Here is a 13225-nt window from a genome sequence, read left to right on the forward strand (position 1 = left end):
GATCCTGGGTGGAGAGCCGTACCTTCTGCCCGAGACAATACCGGGGAGCAGGGGTCTGATGGCGATCCGCTTGTCGTCGATACCTGGAGGTGGTCTTGAGGAGGGCCGGCTGGGCTCTCTTCCAGGTACGACAACAGTGGCGATCAAAAATCTGGGCAGAATGTATGCCAATCTGGGGGCTGATACCCCAGGGAACACGTGAAGGGAGATAGGCCCGTGGCAGAGCAGGGAAGGGTGTTGCAGGCATATTTGACCCATACAAGCTTCTGGCTCCAGGTGGTGGGGTTGGCGGAGACCAGGCAGCTCAAGGTGGTCTTGAGATCCTGGTTGGCTCACTCCGACTGGTCGTTGGACTGGGGGTGGAACCCGGAGGACAGCCTGGCCGACGACCCAATGAGGGTGCAGAATGCCTTCCAGAACTGGGGCGAGAACTGTGGACCCCGGTCGGAGGCCATGTCCACGTGCAGTGTTCATGGATCTGGAAGACGTCCTGCACCATGAGCTGGACCGTCTCTTTGGCAGAGGGTCGTTTGGGAGAGGAATGAAGTGGGCGGCTTTGGAGAACTGATCCTCCATGGTCAGGATGGCAGTGTTGCAATCAGACGGGGGAAGACCCTTGACAAAGTACAGGTAAATGTGAGACCAGGGACGGTGGGGGATGGGCAGAGGTTGGAGGAGACAAGCCAGAGCTTGCCGAGGAGTCTTGTTCTGTGCACAAACTGTGCAAGCGGCGATGGTTGGCCACCAAAATCGCTGTCGCACAAAGGCCAGGGTCCGATGGGCGCCAGGTGTCAGGCTAGCCTGGAGGAATGGGCCCACTCCAGGGCCGTGGAGCGGACGGTGACGGGAACGAACATCTGGTTATCAGGACCCCGGGGTTTGGCTGGGAACGCTGCGCCTCCCGGACCTGCTTCCCTATTCCCCAGCTGAGTGCCATCGCCAGGCATGAGGTGCGAAGGTTGGTCTCGGGTCCCGGGGTATGATCTTCCGGCGCCGACCGAGATGGCCGCCTCGCTTCGCGTTCCTTGGAAAATATGCAGTATTTTGTTTTTTTATGTGTTATTTCTTACATCGGTACCCCAGGTAATCTTAGGTATCATTACATACAGTCGGGAGGAACTACTGAATATACGATTAACGTCAACTCACCATCGTTCCTACCAGGAATATGACTTTCCCGAAACGGATCCAGTGTTTTGCCTTCCACCCAATACAATGGATCTGATCCCAGCCGGCGACCCTATGCGACGCCGTAAAAGGGGCAAACGTAGCGGTCTCCTGGTCAGGCTTCGGAGACGGGCACATCGCGCTCCACTCCCTAGCATACTACTCGCCAATGTCCAGTCTCTTGACAATAAGGTTGATGAAATCCGAGCACGGGTAACATTCCAGAGAGACATCAGGGATTGCAACGTGCTCTGCTTCACGGAAACATGGCTAACTCAAGAGACGCTAACGGAGTCGGTGCAGCCAGCTGGTTTCTTCACGCATCGCGCCGACAGAAACATACATCTTTCTGGTAAGAAGAGGGGCGGGGGGGTATGCCTTATGATTAACGAGACGTGGTGTGATCATCATAACAACACACAGGAACTCAAGTCATTCTGTTCACCTGATCTAGAACTCCTCACAATCAAATGTCGACCGCATTATCTACCAAGGGAATTCTCTTCGATCATAATCACAGCCGTATATATTCCCCCCAAGCAGACACATCGATGGCCCTGAACGAACTTTATCTGACTCTTTGTAAACTGGAAACCACACACCCTGAGGCTGCATTCATCGTAGCTGGGGATTTTAACAAGGCTAATCTAAAAACAAAACTCCATAAATTCTATCAGCATATCGATTGTGCTACCAGGGCTGGTAAAACCCTGGATCATTGTTATACTAACTTCCGCGACGCATATAAGGCCCTCCCCCGCCCTCCTTTCGGAAAAGCTGACCACGACTCCATTTTTTTGTTGATTCCAGCCTACAAACAGAAACTAAAACAACAAGCTCCCGCGCTCAGGTCTGTTCAACGCTGGTCCGACCAATCTGATTCCACGCTTCAAGACTGCTTCGATCACGCGGATTGGAATATGTTCCGCATTGCGTCCAACAACAACATTGACGAATATGCTGATTCGGTGAGCGAGTTCATTAGGAAGTGCATTGACGATGTCGTACCCACAGCAACGATTAAAACATTCCTAAACCAGAAACCGTGGATTGACGGCAGCATTCGCGTGAAACTGAAAGCGCGAACCACTGCTTTTAACCAGGGCAAGGTGACCGGAAACATGACCGAATACAAACAGTGTAGCTATTCTCTCCGCAAGGCAATCAAACAGGCTAAGTCCCAGTACAGAGACAAAATAGAGTCGCAATTCAACAGCTCAGACACAAGAGGTATGTGGCAGGGTCTACAGTCTATCACGGATTACAAAAAGAAAACCAGCCCCGTCGCGGACCAGGATGTCTTGCTCCCAGACAGGCTAAATAACTTTTTTGCCCGCTTTGAGGACAATACAGTGCCACTGACACGGCCCGCTACCAAAACCTGCGGGCTCTCCTTCACTGCAGCCGAGGTGAGTAAAACATTTAAACGTGTTAACCCTCGCAAGGCTGCAGGCCCAGACGGCATTCCCAGCCGCGTCCTCAGAGCATGCGCAGACCAGCTGGCTGGTGTGTTTACGGACATATTCAATCAATCCTTATCCCAGTCTGCTGTTCCCACATGCTTCAAGAGGGCCACCATTGTTCCTGTTCCCAAGAAAGCTAAGGTAACTGAGCTAAACGACTACCGCCCCGTAGCACTCACTTCCGTCATCATGAAGTGCTTTGAGAGACTAGTCAAGGACCATATCACCTCCACCCTACCGGACACCCTAGACCCACTCCAATTTGCTTACCGACCCAATAGGTCCACAGACGACGCAATCGCAACCACACTGCACACTGCCCTAACCCATCTGGACAAGAGGAATACCTATGTGAGAATGCTGTTCATCGATTACAGCTCAGCATTTAACACCATAGTACCCTCCAAACTCGTCATCAAGCTCGAGACCCTGGGTCTCGACCCCGCCCTGTGCAACTGGGTCCTGGACTTCCTGACGGGCCGCCCCCAGGTGGTGAGGGTAGGTAACAACATCTCCACCCCGCTGATCCTCAACACTGGGGCCCCACAAGGGTGCGTTCTGAGCCCTCTCCTGTACTCCCTGTTCACCCACGACTGCGTGGCCATGCACGCCTCCAACTCAATCATCAAGTTTGCGGATGACACTACAGTGGTAGGCTTGATTACCAACAACGACGAGACGGCCTACAGGGAGGAGGTGAGGGCCCTCGGAGTGTGGTGTCAGGAAAATAACCTCACACTCAACGTCAACAAAACAAAGGAGATGATTGTGGACTTCAGGAAACAGCAGAGGGAGCACCCCCCTATCCACATCGACGGGTCAGTAGTGGAGAAGGTGGAAAGTTTTAAGTTCCTCGGTGTACACATCACGGACAAACTGAATTGGTCCACCCACACAGACAGCGTTGTGAAGAAGGCGCAGCAGCGCCTCTTCAACCTCAGGAGGCTGAAGAAATTCGGCTTGTCACCAAAAGCACTCACAAACTTCTACAGATGCACAATCGAGAGCATCCTGTCGGGCTGTATCACCGCCTGGTACGGCAACTGCTCCGCCCACAACCGTAAGGCTCTCCAGAGGGTAGTGAGGTCTGCAGAACGCATCACCGGGGGCAAACTACCTGCCCTCCAGGACACCTACACCACCCGATGTCACAGGAAGGCCATAAAGATCATCAAGGACAACAACCACCCAAGCCACTGCCTGTTCACCCCGCTATCATCCAGAAGGCGAGGTCAGTACAGGTGCATCAAAGCAGGGACCGAGAGACTGAAAAACAGCTATCTCAAGGCCATCAGACTGTTAAACAGCCACCACTAACATTTAGCGGCCGCTGCCAACATACTGACTCAACTCCAGCCACTTTAAAAATGGGAATTGATGGAAATTATGTAAAAATGTACCACTAGCCACTTTAAACAATGCCACTTAATATAATGTTTACATACCCTACATTACCCATCTCATATGTATATGTATATACTGTACTCTATATCATCTACTGCATCTTGCCATCTTTATGTAATACATGTACCACTAGCCACTTTAAACTATGCCACTTTATGTTTACATACCCTACAGTACTCATCTCATATGTATATACCGTACTCTATACCATCTACTGCATCTTGCCTATGCCGTTCTGTACCATCACTCATTCATATATCTTTATGTACATATTCTTTATCCCTTTACACTTGTGTGTATAAGGTAGTAGTTGTGGAATTGTTAGGTTAGATTACTTGTTGTTATTACTGCATTGTCGGAACTAGAAGCACAAGCATTTCGCTACACTCGCATTAACATCTGCTAACCATGTGTATGTGACTAATAAAATTTGATTTGATTTGATTTGAGTTGGGGTAGTAGTCGTGGGGCTATAGCGGTGGGACAGGGCATCTGGCTTGACATTCTTGGATCCCGGCCGGAACAAGAGAGAGAAGTTGAACCATGTGAACAGCAGGGCCCATCTGGTTTGCCTGGAGTTGAGGCGCTTGGCGGTGTGGAGATACTCCAGGTTCTTGTGGTCAGTCCACACAATGAACAGATTTTCCGCCCCCTCCAGCCAGTCCCTCCATTCCTCCAATGCCATCTTCACCGCGCGAAGCTCCCGTTTCCCCACATCGTAGTTCCTTTCTGTGGCATTGAGGCGATGGGAGAAAAATGAGCTGGGATGTAGCTTGGGGTCAAGGGCAGAACACTGGGACAGGACAGCCCCCACTCCAATGTCCGAAGCATCGGCCTCCACCACGAACTGACGAGATGGGTCCGGATGAACCCGGATGGGAGCTGTGGTGAAGCAATGTTTGAGGTACCGGAACGCCCGGTCAGCAGTTGGGGACCACGTGAACGGAACCTTGGGCTAGGTGAGTACTGACAGGGGGGAAGCCAGGGTGCTGTAACCCCGGATAAAGCAACGATAGAAATTGGCGAACCCCAGGAAATGTTGCAGCTGCACCCTGGATGTAGGCTCTTAAATCGCTGGATGTAGCCTCTTAAATCGCTCCAATTCGCCTGAACAATGATAAATATATGCTCAATGTTATTAAAAGTGTAATTCTCTTGTTTGTAAGTCAAAGACAGTTGGGTGGGCATCCTGACATAAACATCCTGTCCCTCGCTTTTGTCATGACAATCTGATCCAACCTAAGAACTACAATAGTTTCAACAGTTCACCACATAAAACTGCACCACCTTGATTCAAACGGTAAGAAATCACACATACTGTACATGCATAGTGGGTTACATCAGAATGGCAGTCACAATGTAAATAGGTGGAAAGAGAGAGGGGTGAATAGTTGCTGGAGGGGAAGAGGAGGAGAGATTTGCAGGTGGTTAGAGAAAATAAGCTTACCTCCTGGTAGGAACCAGGGAGAGGGAGAGGAAGAGGGAGAGTTCGGGAGGTAGAGAGCGAGAGAGAGGTGGAGAAAGAGAGAGAGAGAGAGCGAGAGATAGATAGATATATATATATAGAGAGAGAGAGAGAGAGAGAGAGAGAGAGAGAGAGAGAGAGAGAGAGAGAGAGAGAGAGAGAGAGAGAGAGAGAGGGTAGAGCAGACAGGGAAAGGCCACATCCTGGAGCTCCGCTAGCTGCTCCCACATGAATAAAACATTCAGAATTAATATTGCATGATCAAAGTTATGAGAGTTATCCTGCCTGTCACCTCCCCTCACTTCATTTATCCACTCACTGTGTGAGGATACAGTAGTGACTTACTGCTTTAATACGGTCTATATATCCTCTATTTTGTCGACACGCAGTATTTTGTAAGCATTTTCAAGCACAATACCGGTATATACAATATTGTAGCATGAGAGAGTGAGAGCTGCACTGGGGACCTGAACCGTGGCTCCTATGGTGCAGAGGGTAGTGACAACAAAAAGCTCAGGCCTCTGGGAAGAGGCAGTACTGTGTATCCCTCAATCCTGGTCTTTAAAGTATGCTGTGATTTCTTTATGATTTTCTAATCTATAAATGTAATACAAAGTCTATAATATGCTATTGACGCATCAAACATCCAACCAAGGCCGACGAGACAATGCACTCCGTGCAGTGTCAGAAAAGCATATTGCCTAAATGTATTAAACACAAAGGATAACAAGTTCCTGTTATTAGAATGTACCACTATGAGATGAGACCCCAGCTGTTTTCATTGTTTTCATCTGAATCTATCTGCCTGATACCTCACAACGCTGCATGACACGCTGTTCTACACCTTTATTGATTTCAGTCCAACAAAAGATGGAATATTTACTCTTTGTGTGTTAAGCTGTATCCTGGGGTAAGATTAAAGGAGAGGATCTAGCCTTTCCTCTCGATAACACACACACACACACACACACACACACACACACACACACACACACACACACACACACACACACACACACACACACACACACACACACACACACACACACACACACACACACACACGCGCACACACGCACACACACGCACTCACACACACGCACACACACGCACACACACACTAATGCACGCACACATGCACGCACGCACTGCGTCTGTGCTGACACTGTTTAATATCCCGATGGCACTGCACCTGCCACCCCTGGCTGTGGTCTGGCGCAGTGTATGTGTGCTTGTGTGTAAGGACACTAGTCCCCTGGACCAGAATCAGAGACCACACACTCCTCTCCAGCTATCCTCCGTCACACCCTTTTATCCTGGTCCATGGCATGAAACGTCCATGAATGGCTTTACTACCCTGGGGAGATCACATATCCTCCATATCCTCACTACAGGTGGGTCTCAGGCACTGTAATCCGGTCACGCTCAATTACATCTGGGTGGGTCTCAGGCAGTGTAATCTGGTCATGCTCCATTACATCTGGGTGGGTCTCAGGCACTGTAATCCGGTCACGCTCAATTACATCTGGGTGGGTCTCAGGCAGTGTAATCTGGTCATGCTCCATTACATCTGGGTGGGTCTCAGGCAGTGTAATCTGGTCATGCTCCATTACATCTGGGTGGGTCTCAGACAGTGTAATCTGGTCATGCTCCATTACATCTGGGTGGGTCTCAGGCAGTGTAATCTGGTCATGCTCCATTACATCTGGGTGGGTCTCAGACAGTGTAATCTGGTCATGCTCCATTACATCTGGGTGGGTCTCAGACAGTGTAATCTGGTCATGCTCCATTACATCTGGGTGGGTCTCAGACAGTGTAATCTGGTCATGCTCCATTACATCTGGGTGGGTCTCAGGCAGTGTAATCTGGTCATGCTCCATTACATCTGGGTGGGTCTCAGACAGTGTAATCTGGTCATTCTCCATTACATCTGGGTGGGTCTCAGACAGTGTAATCTGGTCATGCTCCATTACATCTGGGTGGGTCTCAGACAGTGTAATCTGGTCATGCTCCATTACATCTGGGTGGGTCTCAGACAGTGTAATCTGGTCATGCTCCATTACATCTGGGTGGGTCTCAGGCAGTGTAATTTGGTCATGCTCCATTACATCTGGGTGGGTCTCAGACAGTGTAATCTGGTCATGCTCCATTACATCTGGGTGGGTCTCAGACAGTGTAATCTGGTCACGCTCCATTACATCTGGATGGGTCCCAGACAGTGTAATCTGGTCATGCTCCATTACATCTGGGTGGGTCTCAGACAGTGTAATCTGGTCACGCTCCATTACATCTGGATGGGTCCCAGACAGTGTAATCTGGTCACGCTCCATTACATCTGGATGGGTCCCAGACAGTGTAATCTGGTCATGCTCCATTACATCTGGATGGGTCTCAGATAGTGTAATCTGGTCACGCTCCATTACATCTGGGTGGGTCTCAGGCAGTGTAATCTGGTCACGCTCCATTACATCTGGGTGGGTCTCAGGCAGTGTAATCTGGTCACAGGCCATTAGGCCCTGGTGGTGGGTGCTTTCTCCCACAGTGTAATTTGGGAATTATGTCTCTAAAGCTTCTGTGGTGGGGATCAGAGGAGGATAAATGCCTGTGACTTTTCCTTTTAGCCGTTTCTCCTCTCAACCATTCAGGCCCTGTGTTAACTCCTCTTAACCATTCAGGCCCTGTGTTAACTCCTCTTAACCATTCAGGCCCTGTGTTAACTCCTCTCAACCATTCAGGCCCTGTGTTAACTCCTCTTAACCATTCAGGCCCTGTGTTAACTCCTCTCAACCATTCAGGCCCTGTGTTAACTCCTCTTAACCATTCAGGCCCTGTGTTAACTCCTCTCAACCATTCAGGCCCTGTGTTAACTCCTCTTAACCATTCAGGCCCTGTGTTAACTCCTCTCAACCATTCAGGCCCTGTGTTAACTCCTCTCAACCATTCAGGCCCTGTGTTAACTCCTCTCAACCATTCAGGAATCTTGTGTGTTTAATCTCATCTCTGCTTGGCTGAAGGTGGTCGTATTGCTTTTGTCACATGATACAGTAGGTCTGGGCTGGTTTACTCCTCTGGTTTAACACAATATCAGAGAAACTCATGGTGGGTTTCCAACACAGATGGTTTAGTCCAAAATCTTCCGCCCCTCGCGTTTCCTCTCCTCTCCTCTCCTCTCCTCTCCTCTCCTCTCCTCCCCTCCCCTGTCCTTAAATCAGGTCAATGAGAAACATAGAGAGATCTAATAAAACAATTTAGATAGGAATCTCTTTTTCCAGGGAGACCTGGCCAAGAGGGTTATTATCTTAGTAAGTATTCAGAAATAATGAAAACTTCAATCATTTTACATATCTAGCTATGAGAGAGAACCTCAGACACAACTAACAAAACCCTTGGCCTGAAGCCCCATGTCTCAAGGACGACGGCCATCTCTCGGTCGCCACCACGTACGGCCGTGTCCTGTTCAGTCTTCATTAAAACTGTTGATTGATAAACAGGGTTTGACTGGGGGATGAGAGGAGCATACAGGGGACATGGCTTTACCTCCCCCATCTCCAGTTTACTGGCACTCCCCACCAGCCATGATAATTAGCCAATTAATGGGATCCGGCGTGTGCGTTTGTTATCTGCCTCCGTTCTCCCCCTTCCCCCCTCGGCCTGACAGAGGCGTGAAGATTAGGGCCCGTCTGATGCGGCACCTTGTGTCACATCTGATAACGGAATGGCTGAGAACAGGCTGTGGGACTGCACACACACACACACACACACAGAAAAACACCACAGGCTAGGTTCTAACGATCCACACAATGGCAGCATTAGTCCTGAGGATGCAGGGCACAGATAAGGATGTTCTTTCTCTCCACAGAATGTTTTCTTACCATCGGAATGTTTTTTAATGAACTGGTATCTTGGCGGTGGGCTGGACACTGACACCACTGTTTGTTTTGTTTGTTTTTCTGAGGGTAAAGACAGTGTGGACCAGCAGGAACCACTGTTCCACTACCTTACTTGGATATTGGTGTGTGTTTTCGGTATGTATTTTGGACAGAGCATTTTCCTGCTGCTGAATGACCTAAGATGAATCCATGGTGAAGCTATCCCAGGGTTTCTGCCTCTGTTGAACCTCAAATTCTATCTATTACTCTTCAAACAAGTACATTTCCATTAGATATTTTTACAAATGTATTCAAAAGCTATTTATTAATAAAGCTTACTCAGATAGAGCTGCACTTATCAGATACTTTGAATTTAAAAGTCACCAACGTATGGAAGCAGATTTACGCCACAACTAACACACAACAAAAAAGGCCAACAGTGTTCAGATTCCTCTACATCCAGTTATGAAGTAACTGGCAAACTGAGAGGTCAGGTCGATAAGGAGGAAAGCTTTCTAAACCAGCAGGTTAAGACAGGTTAAGTACAAATGTTTTTAAATGTAATCTGTTGGCTGAATCTCCACAACACTGCCCCTGACAGCCCCTGGGCCTTCATCCCATCCCATCCGTCCTATCCATCCCACCTCTCAGGTCAGGGTGAGGATGGAGAGTTAATCTGATTAGCCGCAGCGTTCTGCCGAGTCATACCCTGGGTATGGGTCAAGGGTCATCGTCAGATCAGGGATTGGCTAAGAGGAAGCGGTGTCCTTGTCTGACCCTCCCTGTGTTTGCTGACTGAGTCTGTTTCTGGGTGAATTGGTGACCGTGACCCACAAGTAATGCAGGCTACCGCCACACTCTCACTACCCCCACCGTCCCTTAACAACAGTCATTTGGCTTTGTTCATCACTCTGTGTTAATTCCCTCTATTTTAATTCATTATGGATAGTTAATTCCTCGACGCTACAAGGCAGTTTCCTCTCCTCTTGCCATCAAGGACAGCATCTCCCCATCCACAACAATCCCCATCTAATAAGGTCTGTGAGTCACTGGAACCCGCTTATCATTGTATATGCACATACATTTGAGCATTAAGTGTGCATGTGATTACTCTCACAGAGAGTCTTGCATTCATATAATTTGTCTCGTTTCAATGGCTAGGGAATAATTGTACAACTGCTCTATTCATCTCTGTTAACCCAGAAGTAAAATCTTGCGTAAGTGATTAACTTCAGTGTTCACACGTGTCAAAAATGAAGAGTTCCGGCAAAAATGAAGTCTCCACCCTCTAAACTCTCAGCCTCCCTCCTTCCGATCCATGTGCGCAAATGCACAAAGCACTGCAGGCGAAGCAGTTTAAGCACCTCCTTCGCCCAAACCTGATATGTCCAACTAACCAGTGTGAAAACCCCAAAACCAGAAGTAACGCTGTTCGGAATTCACGCATCCAATTCAGTTCTGGCAGATTCTCTCAGTCTACACGCAGAGTCTGCCCAAGGGACATAACTGCTCTGTAGGCTTACATATTGAATAACCCTGTGTTGTATAGTTGTTGTATAGTATAATCATTTATTTTGCCAATATTCCTAACTGCTAATATAAATGCATTAATGGGTATGCATGGCAGATCTGCTGTACATTTAGTATCTTTCAAATAGGAATCCTTTCATGTGTACCAGGCTGTTAAAGATGAATAACATTTACATTTTTTCAAATACACCTAATAGATTGATTGCCGTTTGTTTTTTCATTCATGTCAGTATTTCCACAGCTGCTCTCCAGATGGAAGGATATGGAATACAAACACGCAGATTGAGCGCACACAGTCAACATTATATGGTAAAAAAGGTTATCTTAAAAAAGGTTATCTTTCTGTTCAAATGCTGTGGTTTCTTTTTCTTTTTGTGCCCAATGTCGACTTGCTTTGTTCTTCATTAGATTTTTGTGTTTAAATACATATATACAGTATATCCCATATTCCATCAGTCTTTTATTGTGTTTTCTGTTCACTTTGCTCTTTGTTCTGTTTAGCGTCTGATCCAAGCTGTTACAATGTAATGGTGTCAAAACATTTTGTTTTAGAGTCAAATGAACGACACCACAAAGATGTGAAGATTTTTTTTTATTTTCTTTAAACTTGTGCATCAACTTCAAACAGTAAACTGTGTGCACTCCGTTTAGTTTTCATAACATGTTCAAAATTAGTTAGGTGTTCCTTATTCTGTTAAATACATATTCTTCTGTTTTTAAAACCATTTACACACAATTTCTCAGCACTGAAATCTAGCAGTCTATTGGGAATCAGGGGTGTAGAATGATAAGCATCGTTGGCAGTCCTCTTCACTTCAGCTTCTTTGTGTGTGTATATATATATTTATTGTTCTAATTATTGTTTAATCATTACTCTTCTTTCACCTGAAGTAAAAATATCTTTCTTTTAAATATGATTCCTTTACATGATAAAAATAGTTTTTCCAAAACATGTATTATGCCACTGAAGCTCAACCAGAATGCTCTGGAGACCCCATCGGTGTGAGGCCGGTCCATGGAGGGGTTGTTCTCGTGACCCCCTGGAGGGGGTTGTGTTAGGCCTGACGGGGCTATCCTAGATGGGGCTGCTATCCCTTGGGACACCCACACGGCCCACAGTGGAGAGAGAGTCGCGCTGTCTGCCGTGGTGACACCCGTGGTACATTTTTTGTTGATAAAAATTATTACAAAATGTTTTATTTTCTTCGTACAAAAACACTTTTTCATAGAAATTGCATTTGCACAAGTAAATGTGAGGATTTTGTTACTAAAATAAAAGCCACAAGAGTACAAAAAGAAACTTGAGACTTGACATCGAACAGAAAAGAAAACCAAAACATTTGTACCCATCAAATCTGAAAATGAGGTGTGTACTGTATCCTTGCAGCTGCTGTGAAAATCCAGTCCATGAAAATATAAATAAAGAAATTCATAAATAAAATAATAAATACTTGAATAAATAAATTCCTCATGTTGTGTGATTGCTGTGAATTTAGTTTCAGATCCACTCCTGCTGTCCTGCTTTCCTTCACTTCAAACTACTAAGGTTCCTAAGGTTACTACTTTCATCATGTCCGCCACTCTTCATGTCACTTCCAGTTCCTATCACCTAATTCCTCTATTACATCACTGCCCCTCCCCAGGTAATCTGTCTCTGCTTGTATTTATATATGTATATATTTTTTCATTCAAAATGTTTTTCCCGTCCCCCATAATTTAACAAAATGTTTAGTACTCTGAAAACAAAACAAATGAAATAACCTATTGCCTGATGGATAATGTACTGTATTCTTTCCAACAGTGAATCATATGAATAAACGATGCCTCTGTACATGTTGGGAGCAGTTCTGTCCTGCTCACCAATGCGTTTTGGGCTTTGGGTTTAATTTGGAACTGGCTGTTTCTAGCCCATCTGGTCTCCTTCTTCTTCTATGGTTGAATAATAACAAGATGTGTCCTTTACACACTCGCCAACTGATTTTCTCTCAGTTTTTTCTATTAGTATCTGTGTATGTGTTTGCTCCATAACTATGACTGAGGGATGTACGTTCTCCTGATTCTACTCAGTGAGAGAGAGAGAGTGGTTGGGTAGCAGATAGAAATCACAGGTCCAAATTGAATCAATATTTAAGGGACAACCAAACATATGATATTCTATACTTTCAATTTAACCTGCCCTCCCTCCTTTCCTCTGAATCCTGGGTTTAACTCTCTTTTTATACTAAATCATGGCACCACTTCCGTCACTCCTTGCTCAGGTGCACTGCCAGGTAGAGTAATGAGGTAACTCACATTGAATTGCTCCCAGGTTGGTTCAAGTTATTTCC

This window comes from Salvelinus alpinus, chromosome 4, assembly GCF_045679555.1.
Source record: "Salvelinus alpinus chromosome 4, SLU_Salpinus.1, whole genome shotgun sequence".
Taxonomy (NCBI): Eukaryota; Metazoa; Chordata; class Actinopteri; order Salmoniformes; family Salmonidae; genus Salvelinus; species Salvelinus alpinus.